At 38.3% G+C, this 15,131-nt stretch overlaps 3 non-coding genes across 3 annotated transcripts; all 3 read left to right on the forward strand.

Moving 5' to 3' along the window:
- Positions 1-6,144: 6,144 nt before the first annotated feature.
- On the forward strand, positions 6,145-6,217 carry TRNAA-AGC. The gene has a single exon. It is a non-coding gene; the product is annotated as a tRNA-Ala (tRNA).
- A 7,745-nt stretch (positions 6,218-13,962) lies between these two features.
- On the forward strand, positions 13,963-14,035 carry TRNAA-AGC. Its single transcript has one exon. It is a non-coding gene; the product is annotated as a tRNA-Ala (tRNA).
- A 764-nt stretch (positions 14,036-14,799) lies between these two features.
- Positions 14,800-14,872, forward strand: TRNAA-AGC. The gene has a single exon. It is a non-coding gene; the product is annotated as a tRNA-Ala (tRNA).
- Positions 14,873-15,131: the final 259 nt, after the last annotated feature.

Consider the following 15,131-nt stretch of genomic DNA (forward strand, 5'->3'; position numbering starts at 1 on the left):
AAATTAAAGAGTGCACACTCCCACTTCGAGAGATCCTTGACTAAGGTCCTACGTAAATAAGAGGTGAACATCATGCAAGCAGGCAAAAATATAAACTTATTTGGCTCTAAACACTCTCATGGGTGCGAAAAGTAACTTCCTCAAAGATATTTCGAGAGTAAAAATTTTTGGGCATCCAGTCAAAATTCTCCCTAGATAACACAAATAATAACTCTCTTTTCAAAACTGCAAATGCACCCGCTTATCATTCCCAAGAGCTTCAACTTCTTATACTAAGCATGTAGATATGTAAAGCACGAAGTGCGTCCTTTCCACACTTTAGAGTAAACATCGTCCTCGATGTTTCCATACGCACAGGGTAAAGGAACGAAACAGGGATTCTAAGGATAGACAAATAAAAATCCCTTTCCACACTTTGGAAATTGCTCTGGGATATAGGGTATGCATCAAACGATCCTATTAATCATGGTAAGCTCTAATACACTCATACACAAAGCTATAAAAAAAAAAAATTTCCACACTTTATAGATCAAAACGGGGCTTAAAATTAGAAAAGGGATAAGAGGATAAACCAAGTATGCATCCCTCTTTCAACACTTTAGCTTCCAGCATAGGCCTGCTCCCGTTATAGATGCTCTATAAGAAATGGAGACATAACATACAAAAGGGGTTTTCGGAGCACTATTCAATTATTATAAGCTAATAGAAATATAAAAGCAATAAAAATAACAAAAACTTAGATAATAAAGCATAAAAATAAGTAGAATTATTCGAATAGAAATGCAGAAAAGTAATGCAGTTGGAAATTAAATAACATAAAGCAATAAAGATAAGTAAAGCAAAGTAAAGAAATAAAGGAAATAAAAGTCGGAACCCCGCGCATAGGGATCCTAATGTTCAGATGGGGCTAGCAACCATAGTAACGAAAGTCAAGGAACTCAGAATCAAGTCTCAATAGGTTAGGACCGAGAAAAATCGAAGGAAGGCATCACTCATCACCGAAGGGATGGAATTGCCTGTCGAATCTAGCTTCAAGAGCGGCAATTCTTCTATCATTATCCTCCACCGCCTGTCTCATGCGGTTGAGGTCCTCGGTGTGGACATCCTGTCTCGCGGAGATGGATGTGAAGCGGCCTTCTTGCCAAGTATGCACTTCACGCCAATAGTTCATTTGTTCCTCATGGAGCTGTCTATGAAAATTCTGTATCGTGGCCCAATCCATTGGAATAGGGCCTTGCTCCTGTGCAGCATCCTCCTCCTCATTATCTTCCTCGTCCTCATCATCATCAGAAGCCTCTAGATCAGGTGCATCATCACCTCCAAGCTTTAGTTCTGCGGCAAAGAACTCACCCACGGAAAAAGAGATTGTACAACCATCGGATCTCTCCCCCATCAACCGGTTCAGTAGGCCCAACCCAATGCACAGTTTAGTAACGAAAGGTCCAAACACAGTCTAAACCTTAGGCTTTTGCTGGGTCTGGAGCCACTTTTTAGCTTGAACGCCCATGTTGATGCGAACATCACTCTCCATGCACCACATGTAGAATAGATCCTGCTTGTATACCTTGTTGCGATTTGTGGTTCTGCCTGAGAGATTTATAGCAAAGGCTAATCTGATAGCCTTCAGAGCATTCCGGGTGATGAGTTTTGCCTTCAAGTTTGAAGAGTTGTATGGGGCATTGTTTGTGATGCTCCTCCAATATCGTCTAACAACTTCGTCTGTATCGAAATCTTCCTTGAAATCTCTGAAATATGGCATGGACACGCTCACTGCATCATGAAACCGAGTGTAACACCCAAAGTGTTAACAGACATACAGTAGTGGTTGCCGAAAAGAGTGAATGAAATAGACTCTCTCGCATTGTTGACTTCCCTTCTAATTTCCAAGGTCGCCAAAAATTCATAGGTGACAGGCGCATAGGTGGGTCCTCTCCACTCAAACAGATAGCGGAGCTGTGGGTGCCTAAGAAGCCTATTCACTTCGTCCAAACAACCAAATTCTCTTAAAACATTATCTTCAAAGTGACGGCCAACAGAAAGCTGCTTCCCTTTATAGTTATCCACTGTCGCGAATTGGATGGGTGTCAAGTGTCGTAATGACCTTGACCCCGGCTCTTGTATAGCCTGTTGAGCTGTAGCTTGTTGCCGTGTCCTTGATCGACTCGATTCTCCTATATCATGCTTTGATTTCTTCGCAATTTCTTTCGAGCGTCCCATCCTACAAATTATAGAAATTGTCATTCATGGTAATTGGCTTTGAATAAGTCACCATTATTTTTTTTTTTTGTGTAAAATTCCTTGTCAAGATAATGGATTTCAAACATATAGGGCTAAGAATTTTCGAAAATTTCGCCATAGTTTCCCTTATATTTTAGACAATTCTAGCATAAGAATATCAACAATATCATTCCATTATCACACACATGCATAAAATCATCATAAGATATATCAATTTGATAGTCAAATAAGAAGTCAACTACAAAAGTAAAGAATTTCAAAAAGTCAACTTCATCTTCTTCCCCAAATTCAAAATTAGGGTTTGAAATTGAAAATTCAATTTGGGCAATGTAGCATGTGAAAAGTCAAATTGATGGCATATAATAGTTCTACAACAAGTTTATTCATCAATTCAAGCATCAATTTCATAATTTCAACAAGAAATCTAACAAACTCATTTGTTTATCAATGGTGTTCACACTTGAAGTTCAAAAATATATAACAATCCATCAATGTAACCATCAATAATGAAAGAAAACATCAAAGGGTAGTTCTATGAAGCATTATAACAAAATTAAACTTTCAAAATCATTCAAAATCATGCAAGGCAATGTAGAATAAATTTCACATTCAAGCTCTTCCAAACTCATGAATATTCAAGGATAAAGAGTTAAAAAGATGAGAAATTACCTTGATGTTGATGTTTTTTGGTCTTCTTTGAAGGTAAAAAGTAAGAGATATGTTCAAACCTTGAGTTTGGTTCTTCCTTGCGTGGAGAAGAAAAGAGAAAAATGGTGCTTTGGAGCAAAATGACGGGGAGTGGCCGAACAAGGGTTTTAAACCCGTAGGGGGCTTCCACGCCGGTCACACTCGTGTGACCGTGCGTGGGAGCTCTCTGTCTCGCTCCCACGCATGGTTACACGCGTGTGAGCGTGCGTGGGAGGCTACTGCCTCGTTCCCACGCACGGCTACACACGTGTGAGCGTGCGTGGGAGGCTACTGCCTCGTTCCCATGCACGGCTACACACATGTGAGCCTCGTGTAGGTCCACTGCATTGTTTTCTTCCGATTTTTGGCTTTGCCTTTCATACCTATGTCCAAACTTAGTCTTTCCAAAGCAATTTTCAGTCCCGACTCCTACAAGTTAGTCCTCAAAACATGGTTCCATTTGATTGTAGCAATTTATTAGAACAAAAACATTAGAAACGAAAGCATAGAAATAATGTAAAAACATATTATTAAAACCTTGGGTTGCCTCCCAAGTAGAGCCATGGTTTACGTCATTGGCTAGACGCATCATACCTTGGTTAAAATTCAACCATATTCCTTGGTAGTGGGTAGAAAGCATTTTGGTACCCACGTGTTCTTCCATGTAAGCTTATCATTCCTCCACTTCGGTTTTGGTTTCGCCTTTGATTTGACCTTTGCCATTTCATCGTCATCAGTTCCTTCTATTGCTTTTTCCTTGTCATCATTCGTGGCTTGTCCCTCGAATCTCAGGGTAATTTCACCTGAACTAACATCTATTCGTGCACGACAAGTAGCCAGAAATGGTCTTCCAAGAATTAAGGATTCATGGGGATCATCATCACCCATCTTACAAACAATGAAATCGACAGGCACAAGAAATTTTCCTATTCTTACTAAAACATTTTCCGCTAAACCTTCAGGATACCGTGTGGTTCCGTCAGCTAAACGTAGAGTCAGCCTCGTCGATTTCAAATGTGGTAAGTTCAGCTTTTCAAAAAGATTTGAAGACATGACATTAATAGAAGCACCAAGATCAGCAAGAGCGTTTCTAGGTTCCATGTTCTGTATAGAACAAGGAATCAACAAAGCTCCAGGGTAACCCTTCTTTCTGGGGTTTCCTCAGTCAAACAAGCCGAAGATTCTTGGCTTAAACAGGTAAAATTATCACAAATGTCATTCTCAAACAACTCACGGTATTCTTTGCTATTGAAAAATTTTTGAATAAAAGCATTAATTGTACCTTCTCGAGCCGTTTCCTTCTCTTTTGAACTTTTGATGTTGTCTCGTGGTAGCTTCTTTTCTTTCGGGCATTCATCCGAAGTGGTTTTCTCCTTGTGTTCTTTCATTGATATGGTGCATGAACTGTTCGCATTCTTCAATTCAAGATTCGGACTACAAGAGTAGTCTTGTTTCTTTGGCCATCTACCTTACATTGACATGTTCCATAGATAGCATCCATTGGATCACATTTCACATGTGTTTTTCTTTGGCATCAATGGCGTTGACTCTCTCTTTCGGATTGTTTTCAGTGTTACTCGGGAGTTGTCCGTAGTGTCGATTTGACATCATCTTAAACATTTGAGAGATTTGATTCTCAATTGTCTTAAGTGTGGCCTTAGACTCTTGTCGAAGACTAGAAATTTCTTGTCTAATCTCTTAAGTAATCTCTTGTTTCAGATTTGCCCAATCATTTTTTAGTTCCATGATCGTCCTTGTGAGTCTTTCATCTACTTCACGGATGTCATCCCTCCTTTGTTGAGTAAAATCAAGTTGAGAGTCGTATTGTGGCTTGAACTGGGTCATTTGATTTCCATTTCCATGGTTTTGATTGTACATCAGTCTGTTCTTGTCATTTTGTCCATATGCAGGCTTGTGTCCATAGTTGTATTGTCTTTGCGCTTGATATCCGTCATTGTGGCTATTGTTCCAACTCTCTCCCTGTTTCCAATTGTTGTTTGATCTTTGGTTTTGTCCATAAGCATTGAACTTGGAGTTCCTTTGATAATCTACCGCCTCAACTTGTTCAGATGCAGACGTAGAAGTGTAAATATTGGTGTCATAAGGTCCTCCACAGATATTACAATAAAGTGCCAATGCCATGCAAGGCTTCATAAATTCCTCCATGATCTCCTCTTCGTTCATACCAACAGGATGTGTTTTTAGATATTCTCTCGATTAGTTCTTCAGCCTCTTACAAAGCTAGGGAGACAAAGGCACCGCTGGAGGATGAGTCAAGCGACATTTTTCCTTCATCCGTTAACCCTCCATAGAATGAGCTAATCATGTTCCGTGGGTGCATCAGATCTTGTGGGCGTTGCCTTTTAAGAACTTTAAATCTTCGCCAAGCGTCTCCCAAACTTTCAAGTCTTCCTTGTTTGAATTCTTGTATCAGCCTTCTAATCCTCATAGTTTTTGTAATGGGAAAGAACTCGTTCATGAATTCATGATGCAACTGTTGCCACGTTCTAAAATGATTGTCGTCTTGGCTTTCCAACCATCGTGCTGCCTCTCCTATAACTGAAAATGGGAATGATTTGAGTGGAACTATTTCCTCGCTAACGCCTTCTTGTCTGTACATCCCACATGCTCGTATAAACCTTGTGATGTGTGCGTTGGGATCTTCAGATGGTAATCCCGAATATTGATTGTTCTGAACCGGTGTGAGAATAGTTGGATGCAAGTGAAAGTTGGCGTTCTCCATTGGAGGTACATAGATTGAGTTGTGCATGTTAAAATCCGGAGTCATGTAATCTGCAATTGATCTTTTTGGTTCTTGAAGATTTCCATAATATTCCTCTTCACGAATGTTCTCTTGATTGTTTGCTCTGTTAGCTTGTGGTTCTTCAATGATTTGTTATTCATGGTTAATCGGTACTTGTGGATTAATTGGAACTGCGGGTGGATTTGGTACTATTGTGCAAGAGAGTAGTAAAGTAAAAGTGATTTTGTGAATATGTAAAAGGGGTAGGGATTGGATAGTGTTCATGAATATTGCATAGTGGAGTGTCTAAGGTCATGGATTAGGATTGCTAGGATATTGTCTATTCAAGAGTGTGTTGTCTTAGTCCTTTTCCACCTTTGTGTACTAGTCAAATCCTATTAAAAGATTGAATCAAATCAATTACCATGTCTAACACATGCCCTTATAACAAATATATTTATCTAATTTATTAGTACGGGGATGTAGCTTAGATGGTAGAGTTCTTGCTTAGCATGCGAGAGGTACGGGGATCGATACCCCGCATCTCCAATTCCTGTAATATACAACACTTGAATAATTTCAAATTAGTGGCGAGAAATTAAATTTGTGGTGTACAATTTCTTCAATTTTCAACGTTTTGGTTCTTCGTTCTTTAACATATTTATAAATCAAAGCACAGAAGCACTCTTTTCTTTCTTATTTCTTGGAATTCACTTTTTGCTTCCTAGAGCAGGCCATTACAATTACATACAATGCATTGCTTTTCCTATCGGTAGTCATACTAATCTCAAAAAAGGGTAATATATTGTGCAAAGCGAATATAATTTTATGAGTGAAAACATCACTATTCAGTATTTGGCATCAAAGTTTCTTGTAGTTCATTCATTGCTTGACCAATAGTACTTCGATCTGTGTGGTTATTCTGCTTAAATGCATTTGCCTTAACCATCTTTATTTTCTGATGTAGAATGTAAAGGGGAGGGCTACTAGGTAGTCAATTCTCTTATATAATGAGGCTCTTCAAGGTTCGTACAATTTGAATTGCCTAGTTGTTTTTCTTCTTCAACAAACTCTGACCCTGGCCTGTTATAATTTAAGATTGGATTGCTGTTATTAATTGAAATGTAATATCACAGCAGTCAAATCCAATTAAAAGATTGAATCAAATCAATTACATTGTTTAACACATGCCCTTATAAACACATATATTTATCTAATTTATTAGTGTGGGATGTAGCTTAGGTGGTAGAGCGCTCGCTTAGCATGCGAGAGGTACGGGGTTTGATACCTCGCATCTCCAATTCCTATAATATACAAGCTTTAATAATTTCATATTTGTGATCTACAAGCTTTACAAGTTTTTAATTAGTGATAGAAAATATTTTCTGTCAATTTTAAACATTTTGGATTTTCATTCTTAAACATATTTATAAATCGAAGCACAGAAACACTCTTTTCTTTCTTATTTCTTGGAATTAAATTTTTGGTTCCCAGAGCGTGCCATTACAATTACATATAATGCATTGATTTTCCTAATGGTTGCCAGACTAATCTCAAAAAAGGGTAATATATTGTGAAAAGTGAATATAATTTTATGAGTGAAAACATCACTATTCGGTATTTGGCATCAAAGTTTCTTGTAGTTCATTCATTGCTTGACCAATAGTACTTTGATCTGTGTGGTTTTTCTGCTTAAATGCATTTGCCTTAGCCTTTTTTATTTTCTGATGTAGAATGTAAAGGCGAGGGACTGCTAGGGAGTCAGTTCTCTTTTATAATGAGGCTCTTCAGGGTTCGTACAATTTGTATTGCCTAGTTGTTTTTCTTCTTCAACAAACTCTGACCCTGACCTGTTATAATTTAAGATTGGATTGATGTTATCAATTGGAATGTAATTGCACACCAGTCAAATCCAATTAAAAGATTGAATCAAATCAATTACCTTGTTGACAATGTGGTTTAGTGGGAGGTGAATGTTAAGTGATAAAACGAAGAGTTAAACTCCCCGAGTGTCATGTCTCTCAAGGATGGCGAATGGGAACCGAATACATGTGTTGGCATTTAAGAGGTTGAAGAGAAAGAGTTACGGGAGTGCTATGGGTTGGATTCATTTGTAAAAAGGGGAAGGTTGATAGTGGTTGTGTAAAATAAAGAAAAGTAAAGTGGAGATTGGGGCTTTAGGCTTTTCCAAGTGGTTTATTTTTGGTTGGTTTTGCGAGTGCAAGCTGTGGAATAGACTAGGGAGTTCATGGCATACTACCAAGTGGCGTCACACTTTGGACTCCCACATCCTCATTCGGTTGGGGCATTTCATCGAACACTTTGTCCACCACTCCTCTCGGATCTTGTCCTTTCGGACTGAGAGCGGAGATGTGGGTGAACTAGACTCGTGAGAGGCCGCTATCGCGCACACACTCACTTCTTTTGGGTTTGCTACCTAATGTGGCCACAAAAGGCACAAAGCTTGAAGAACATCATCCACACAAGTTCAACATCCAACAAACAAGCAATTCACAAATCAAAGCAGTAATAGTAAACATCCACCTAGATCTACCATGGGGCCACCAATCCCCTATCTAATCTACTCTAGCATACTAAGAAACAAGAGAAAGAAAGAAAAATTCAATGAAACAAGTATTGAATTAGAAATTGAAGAGAATGGTTACCACCCTTGAAAAAGGGGATCTTTACAAGCCTTGATCTTGAATTCCCAATCTTCCTTCTTGCCCTTGATCTATTCTAAACTATGATAGGAATTTTCCCCCAAGAGGGGAGAAAACCCTCTAGATTTATCTACTCTATTCTATTCTATGCTATTAATTTCTGATCTCTCTAGGTTTAGGGCAAAAGAGATTTATATAGGTGACAAAGAAAGAGGAACAAATTTCCCAAAATGGCCCTTGGCCGGACCACGCTTGTCCACACACGTGTGAGCGGCGTGGTAGCTCTCTGGAATAATTCCACGCCTAGCCACACGCGTGTGAGGCTGCGTGGGACGCTACTTCATTTCGGCTTGTTTGTCTTTTGCTCTATTTTAGCTTCAAATCCCTCTCCAACCTGTGAAATACTTCAAAACTCTTCCTAGAAATGTTGTTAGAAGAAATTGATCGCATTTGAGCTAAAATGCATGCAATTGTTGTAATCGGATGTCAAAACGATGCACTTTAATCTAATAAAGACCCCTTATAAGTGCTATCCTTGGCGCTTATCAAAGTTTCCACACTTAAACCTTGCTTGTCCTCAAGCAAGCATACTTTTCTAAGCCCTAATCATATAAGCATCAAGGATAGTTTTTCTCTCACGGTTGATTGATCAAGTGATGTCTAGGTGTTCGGAGTTGAGCGGGTGAAATCCCCTACACTATCTACCAAGACTGCTAAACTCGTGCCAATCAAATGTAAGAAATATACTAAAGAAGTCAAGGTCTTGAGAGATGGATATTTCATGAGAACATTTTTGTTCACACCTTTCAAGCATGCAAGTGACAAAAGAGTTTTCACCTTGTATTTTCTAGGGGCCTCAAGCCGATCCGACTAGTGGGACCGATGCTCATCCCTTAGCCAATTTCCAACCTAACGCCAAAGCCTCTTTACAGAATATAAGTGAGGGTAGGGACATGGACCGCTCATCGCCATGGCTTGGGCGATCACTCTATTTTCTCGCTTCCTAGGATAACGTCATCAGGCTGCCCGACTTCACATGGAGATCCATGCTTTTTCGAAGGTCAGTGCAATGGGTGCCTGAATCCTAGCGAAGTGACTCACCTCCTCTCTATTTTCTCATCTTTCAAGATCTTTTCGGGGTAACCGACTTCACATGGATCTCCATGCTTTTTCGAAGACAGTGCAATGGTTACCCCTTATCCAGACAAGATAGCTCACCTCACTTTTATCTCAAGGAATGGCCTTTTGCCTTTATTCACGTTTCACCATATCAACCCCTCATGCCTTTTTCTAGGGATTAGGGATTGTTTTCACTCAAAGCTCACTTAGGCTCTCCTTTTGCCCCATGTCCTGCTAAGATTAATTCAGTTTCCAGGCCTCGCTATTCTTATCTTTCTAAAACTCAAAGGATTCACACTCCCACTTCGACAGATCCTTGACTGGGGTCCAAACAAAATACAAGGTGAAAGCATGCAAGCACTTCATCAAAAATTTTCAATTTGGGTCGGTATGTGCAAGTTGGTGCAAAGTGAAGCTTCCAAAGCATATTTAAGACATTCAATCCTTGGCACAAGGTTAGGAGCCCCCCTAGATAGTATTGGCAATAACACACCCTCTAGGTTCCTATACCTTATTACTTAATCAATCAACTGTTTCAAGAAGCATACACCCTTTCCACACTTAAAAATAAACATTGTCCTCGATGTTTCCATAAGGAACGGAGGAAAGAGGATATATGTTTAAGGGTTCTACACACGCCACTTTTCCACACTTAAAAGTGCGAACTGGGCTAAAACAGTTCTAACAAATAGACTACATCCGACACAACAATTTTATGCAGCTCTTCATTTGCGATTCTAGAAAATAAAGCAAACCAAAACAGGGCATTGAATTAGGATAAAAGAAATACTTACAATTTGTATCCTTATCAAAGTTTTTGCAATCTATGTTTGCCCTTCAAAACTTGGTCAGAGTAAAGGTAAGGAAATAAATTAGGAATTGAAATTATACCTTTCAAGATTGGTCTTTCATGGTTGTTGGTTGAGTGGTCCCTTCTTCTCCTTATTTGTGGGTTGCCTCCCATAAGCGCCACGTTTAACGTCTTTGGCTAGACGAAACGTGCAAGATAAAACATAAACAGGAATATAGCTAAAAATATAAACAAAAGTAAAGAGATTGTCCACAATCAATTGTTCAGAATTATCAGATCACAAGTTATCATCATCAGAATTTGTCTTTGCTCTTCTTCAGTTTCTTCCTTCCTTCATGCTCTCTTGATTTCCTTGATCTTTCTCGAGATCTCATCCAACTTTTGCATTTGCTCCAAGTGCAATTGGTATTGGAAATTTTGGAGGGATCTCCAATCAGTGACCGGGGTGAACCGGCTCGGAATGTTGAAGGTAGAGGAGTTGGGGTCTTGCTCTTCAGGTTGTCATGGAGGTACAAACGGTCCGGGCTCTCTTGGTGGTGGAGAATACATTGAAGAACCCAACGGCGAGTACATTTCTGAGAGAGACAGGGAATTGAATGACATCAGAGAAGGAGTGAATCCTGGGGATGTCATGGGCGTGTTAACGTGATCATCCGCCATCTCCTCATCTACCCTCGTTCGCACTAGTTGTCTCAAGTGAAGTCTTGCAACGTCCTCGGGAGATAAAGGAACTATGTGCGCTCCTGGAAGCCGATGTTCAAACCAATTCATTTTCATTTGATTGCCCAGAGAGATGCATAGCCTCGTCACCAAGGGGCCTATAAAGATTGCCCTGGCGGACTCTTGTTGTTGCGCAACAAGCAAGTTCCTGCAAATCGCGCTCATGTTCACCGAGTTCCTGGCGTCCATACTCCATAGCATGAACAGCTCCGCCTTTGAGACTCGGTCATATGTCTTAGGTCTTCCTTCCCATGAATGAGCGATCACCTTCCATAAAACCTTTAAATCCTCCCTTACAATCTGAGAGACTCTTACCCTCGACCCTTCCCATTCGACTACTTGTCTTGCGATAATCGACCAATATTTTCTCGGAATGTCTCTGTCTCCAAAGTCGTGCCTTAGTCTCCGGTACCAATTCTTCGACTGGTCTTCCTCATTGTAAAATCCAAGGAGAACACCCAAACGGTTGGCCGATATGTTATAGTCCTGGTTGAAGAGTCTGAACTTAATGGTAGGGCTGTAGAGATCTCCAGCCACTCCGTCAACCTTCAAGCTCGCGATAAACTCATGTACTAGAGGGATAAAAGTATCCTGTCTCCAGCCTAACAGATTGTTCCAATATGGCTCTGCAATCAACCTCTCCAGTCCATATTTGCACTCATAATCCTCCAATACTCTCAAGTCTACATATCTCCATTGCACAATAGGGTAGTTCAACAACTGCCTGTATCGCCCTAGCATGGTTGCTGTCATCAGTAAAATCTGAGTCCCGGTGGGTACTTCAATATAACGAGTGTTAGCGTCCCTAGCACTGTTTTCTTCTGCCGGGGCTTTCCCTCTTTGGAGCCTTTGAGCAATCTGTTGTGCAAGGTCATATGGTGAAGACATCTTTCCTATAACATGGATAATCAAAGCAACACAAGGAAAAACACTTGTCAATCATAAATATTGATTATGAACAATATTGCACATATCTAAAGAAAGGATCATAAGAATTCATTGCATGCAACCATTATTTTGATATCCATCAACAATTCTATCCTATACATGCAAGAACTAGCTCATACCATTCCATACTCATTTCTTAGTCAAAAGGTCAACCTATGGTCAACTTCAACTTCTACCTCTAGACTAGCTCAAGGTTGAAAAATAGAAGCATCATGAAAGTTAAAATTGGACCAACTAACTAGTAGAATATAGCAATATAGTGCCTATAGAGTAGGAAAGTTGCAAACTTTACCCACCATGCTTACTATATCAAAAGGATCTCATCATGACAAGAGAATACCCAAATCAAGCAATTTCAAGATCTAGTCACAAAGAGATGTTAAAACATGAAATTTCTAGTCTATAGAAGCAATGTAGGCTCAATACAAGTCTATCAAGTCATCCCATAACAATATATCTCAAGAAAAATATCATACAAGAAAAACCCATGGAGATATTCTTCAAAATAGAACAAGTTCTTCATTAAACAAGTAAATAGAAAAGAAGAGTATGTTCATACCTTGGAAAAGACTTAAGATCCTTGAGAAAAGTTGAGAGACTTGGAAAGAAATGCTTAGAAAGATTAATTTAATTTGTGATCTGCAAGCTTTACAAGTTTTTAATTAGTGATAGAAAATATTTTCTGTCAATTTTAAACGTTTTGGTTTTCCGTTCTTTAACATATTTATTAATCGAAGCATAGAAATACTCTTTTCTTTCTTATTTATTGGAATTAACTTTTTGTTTCCCAGAGCATGCCATTACAATTACATACAATGCATTGGTTTTCCTGATGGTAGCCAGACTAATCTCAAAAAAGGGTAATATATTTTAAAAAGCGAATATAATTTTATGAGTGAAAACATCACTATTCGGTATTTGGCATCAAAGTTTCTTGTAGTTCATTCATTGCTTTACCAATAGTACTTTGATCTGTGTGGTTATTCTGCTTAAATGCATTTGCCTTAGCCTTTTTTCTTTTCTGATGTAGAATATAAAGGCGAGGGACTGCTAGGGAGTCAGTTCTCTTCTATAATTAGGCTCTTCAAGGTTCGTACAATTTGTGTTGCCCGGTTGTTTTTGTTCTTCAACAAACTCTGACCCCTGCCCTGTTAGAATTTAAGATTGGATTGATGTTATCAATTGGAATGTAATTACACACTAGTCAAATCCTATTAAAAGATTGAATCAAATCAATTACCTTGTTTAACACATGTCTTTATAAAAAATATATTTATCTAATTTATTAGTATGGGGATATAACTCAGATGGTAGAGCGCTCGCTTAGCATGCGAGAGGTACGAGGATTGATACCCCGCGTCTCCAATTCCTGTAATATACAAGCTTGAAATCTACAAGTTTTTAGTTAGTGACGGGAAAATATTTTCTATCAATTTTCAACGTTTTGGTTCTTCGTTCTTTAACATATTTATAAATCAAGCACCGAAGCACTCTTTTCTTTCTTATTTCTTGGAATTAACTTTTTGCTTCCTAGAGTAGGCCATTACAATTACATACAATGCATTGCTTTTCCTATTGGTAGTCGTACTAATCTCAAAAAGGGTAATATATTGTGCAAAGCGAATATAATTTTATGAGTACAAACATCACTATTCAGTATTTGGCATCAAAGTTTCTTGTAGTTCATTCATTGCTTGACCAATAGTATTTCGATCTGTGTGGTTATTCTGCTTAAATGCATTTGCCTTAGCCATCTTTATTTTCTGATGTAGAATGTAAAGGCGAGGGCTGCTAGGTAGTCAATTCTCTTATATAATGAGGCTCTTCAAGGTTCGTACAATTTGAATTGCCTAGTTGTTTTTCTTCTTCAACAAAATCTGACCCTACCCTGTTATAATTTAAGATTGGATTGATGTTATCAATTGGAATGTAATTGCACACCAGTCAAATCCAATTAAAAGATTGAATCAAATCAATTACCTCGTTTAACACATGCCCTTATAAACACATATATTTATCTAATTTATTAGTGTGGGGATGTAGCTTAGATGGTAGAGCGCTTGCTTAGCATGCGAGAGGTACGGGGATCGATGCCCCGCATTTCCAATTCTTGTAATATACAAGTTTTAATAATTTCAAATTTGTGATGGGAAAAATAATTTGTAATCTACAAGCTTTACAAGTTTCAAATCAGTGACGTGAAATTTAATTTGTGATCTACAAGCTTTACAAGTTTTTAATTAGTGATAGAAAATATTTTCTGTCAATTTTAAACGTTTTGGTTTTTCGTTCTTTAACATATTTAGTAATCGAAGCACAGAAAGACTCTTTTCTTTCTTATTTCTTGGAATTACCTTTTTGCTTCCCAGAGCATGCCATTACAATTACATACAATGCATTGGTTTTCCTGATGGTAGCTAGACTAATCTCAAAAAAGGGTAATATATTGTGAAAAACGAATATAATTTTATGAGTGAAAACATCACTATTCGGTATTTGGCATCAAAGTTTCTTGTAGTTCATTCAGTGTTTGACCAATAGTACTTTGATCTTTGTGGTTATAATGCTTAAATGCATTTGCCCTAGCCTTTTTTATTTTCTGATGTAGAATATAAAGGCGACGGACTGCTAGGGAGTCAGTTCTCTTCTATAATTAGGCTCTTCAAGGTTCGTACAATTTGTGTTGCCTAGTTGTTTTTCTTCTTCAACAAACTCTGACCCTGCCCTGTTAGAATTTAAGATTGGATTGATGTTATCAATTGGAATGTAATTGCACACCAGTCAAATCCAATTAAAAGATTGAATCAAATCAATTACCTCGTTTAACACATGCCCTTATAAACACATATATTTATCTAATTTATTAGTGTGGGGATGTAGCTCAAGTGGTAAAGCGCTCGCTTAGCATGCGAGAGGTACGGGGATCGATGCCCCGCATTTCCAATTCTTGTAATATACAAGTTTTAATAATTTCAAATTTGTGATGGGAAAAATAATTTGTAATCTACAAGCTTTACAAGTTTCAAATCAGTGACGTGAAATTTAATTTGTGATCTACAAGCTTTACAAGTTTTTAATTAGTGATAGAAAATATTTTATGTCAATTTTAAACGTTTTGGTTTTTCGTTCTTTAACATATTTATTAATCGAAGCACAGAAAGACTCTTTTCTTTCTTATTTCTTGGAATTAACTTTTTGCTTC

The sequence above is a fragment of the Ipomoea triloba genome, chromosome 13, assembly GCF_003576645.1.
Source record: "Ipomoea triloba cultivar NCNSP0323 chromosome 13, ASM357664v1".
Taxonomy (NCBI): Eukaryota; Viridiplantae; Streptophyta; class Magnoliopsida; order Solanales; family Convolvulaceae; genus Ipomoea; species Ipomoea triloba.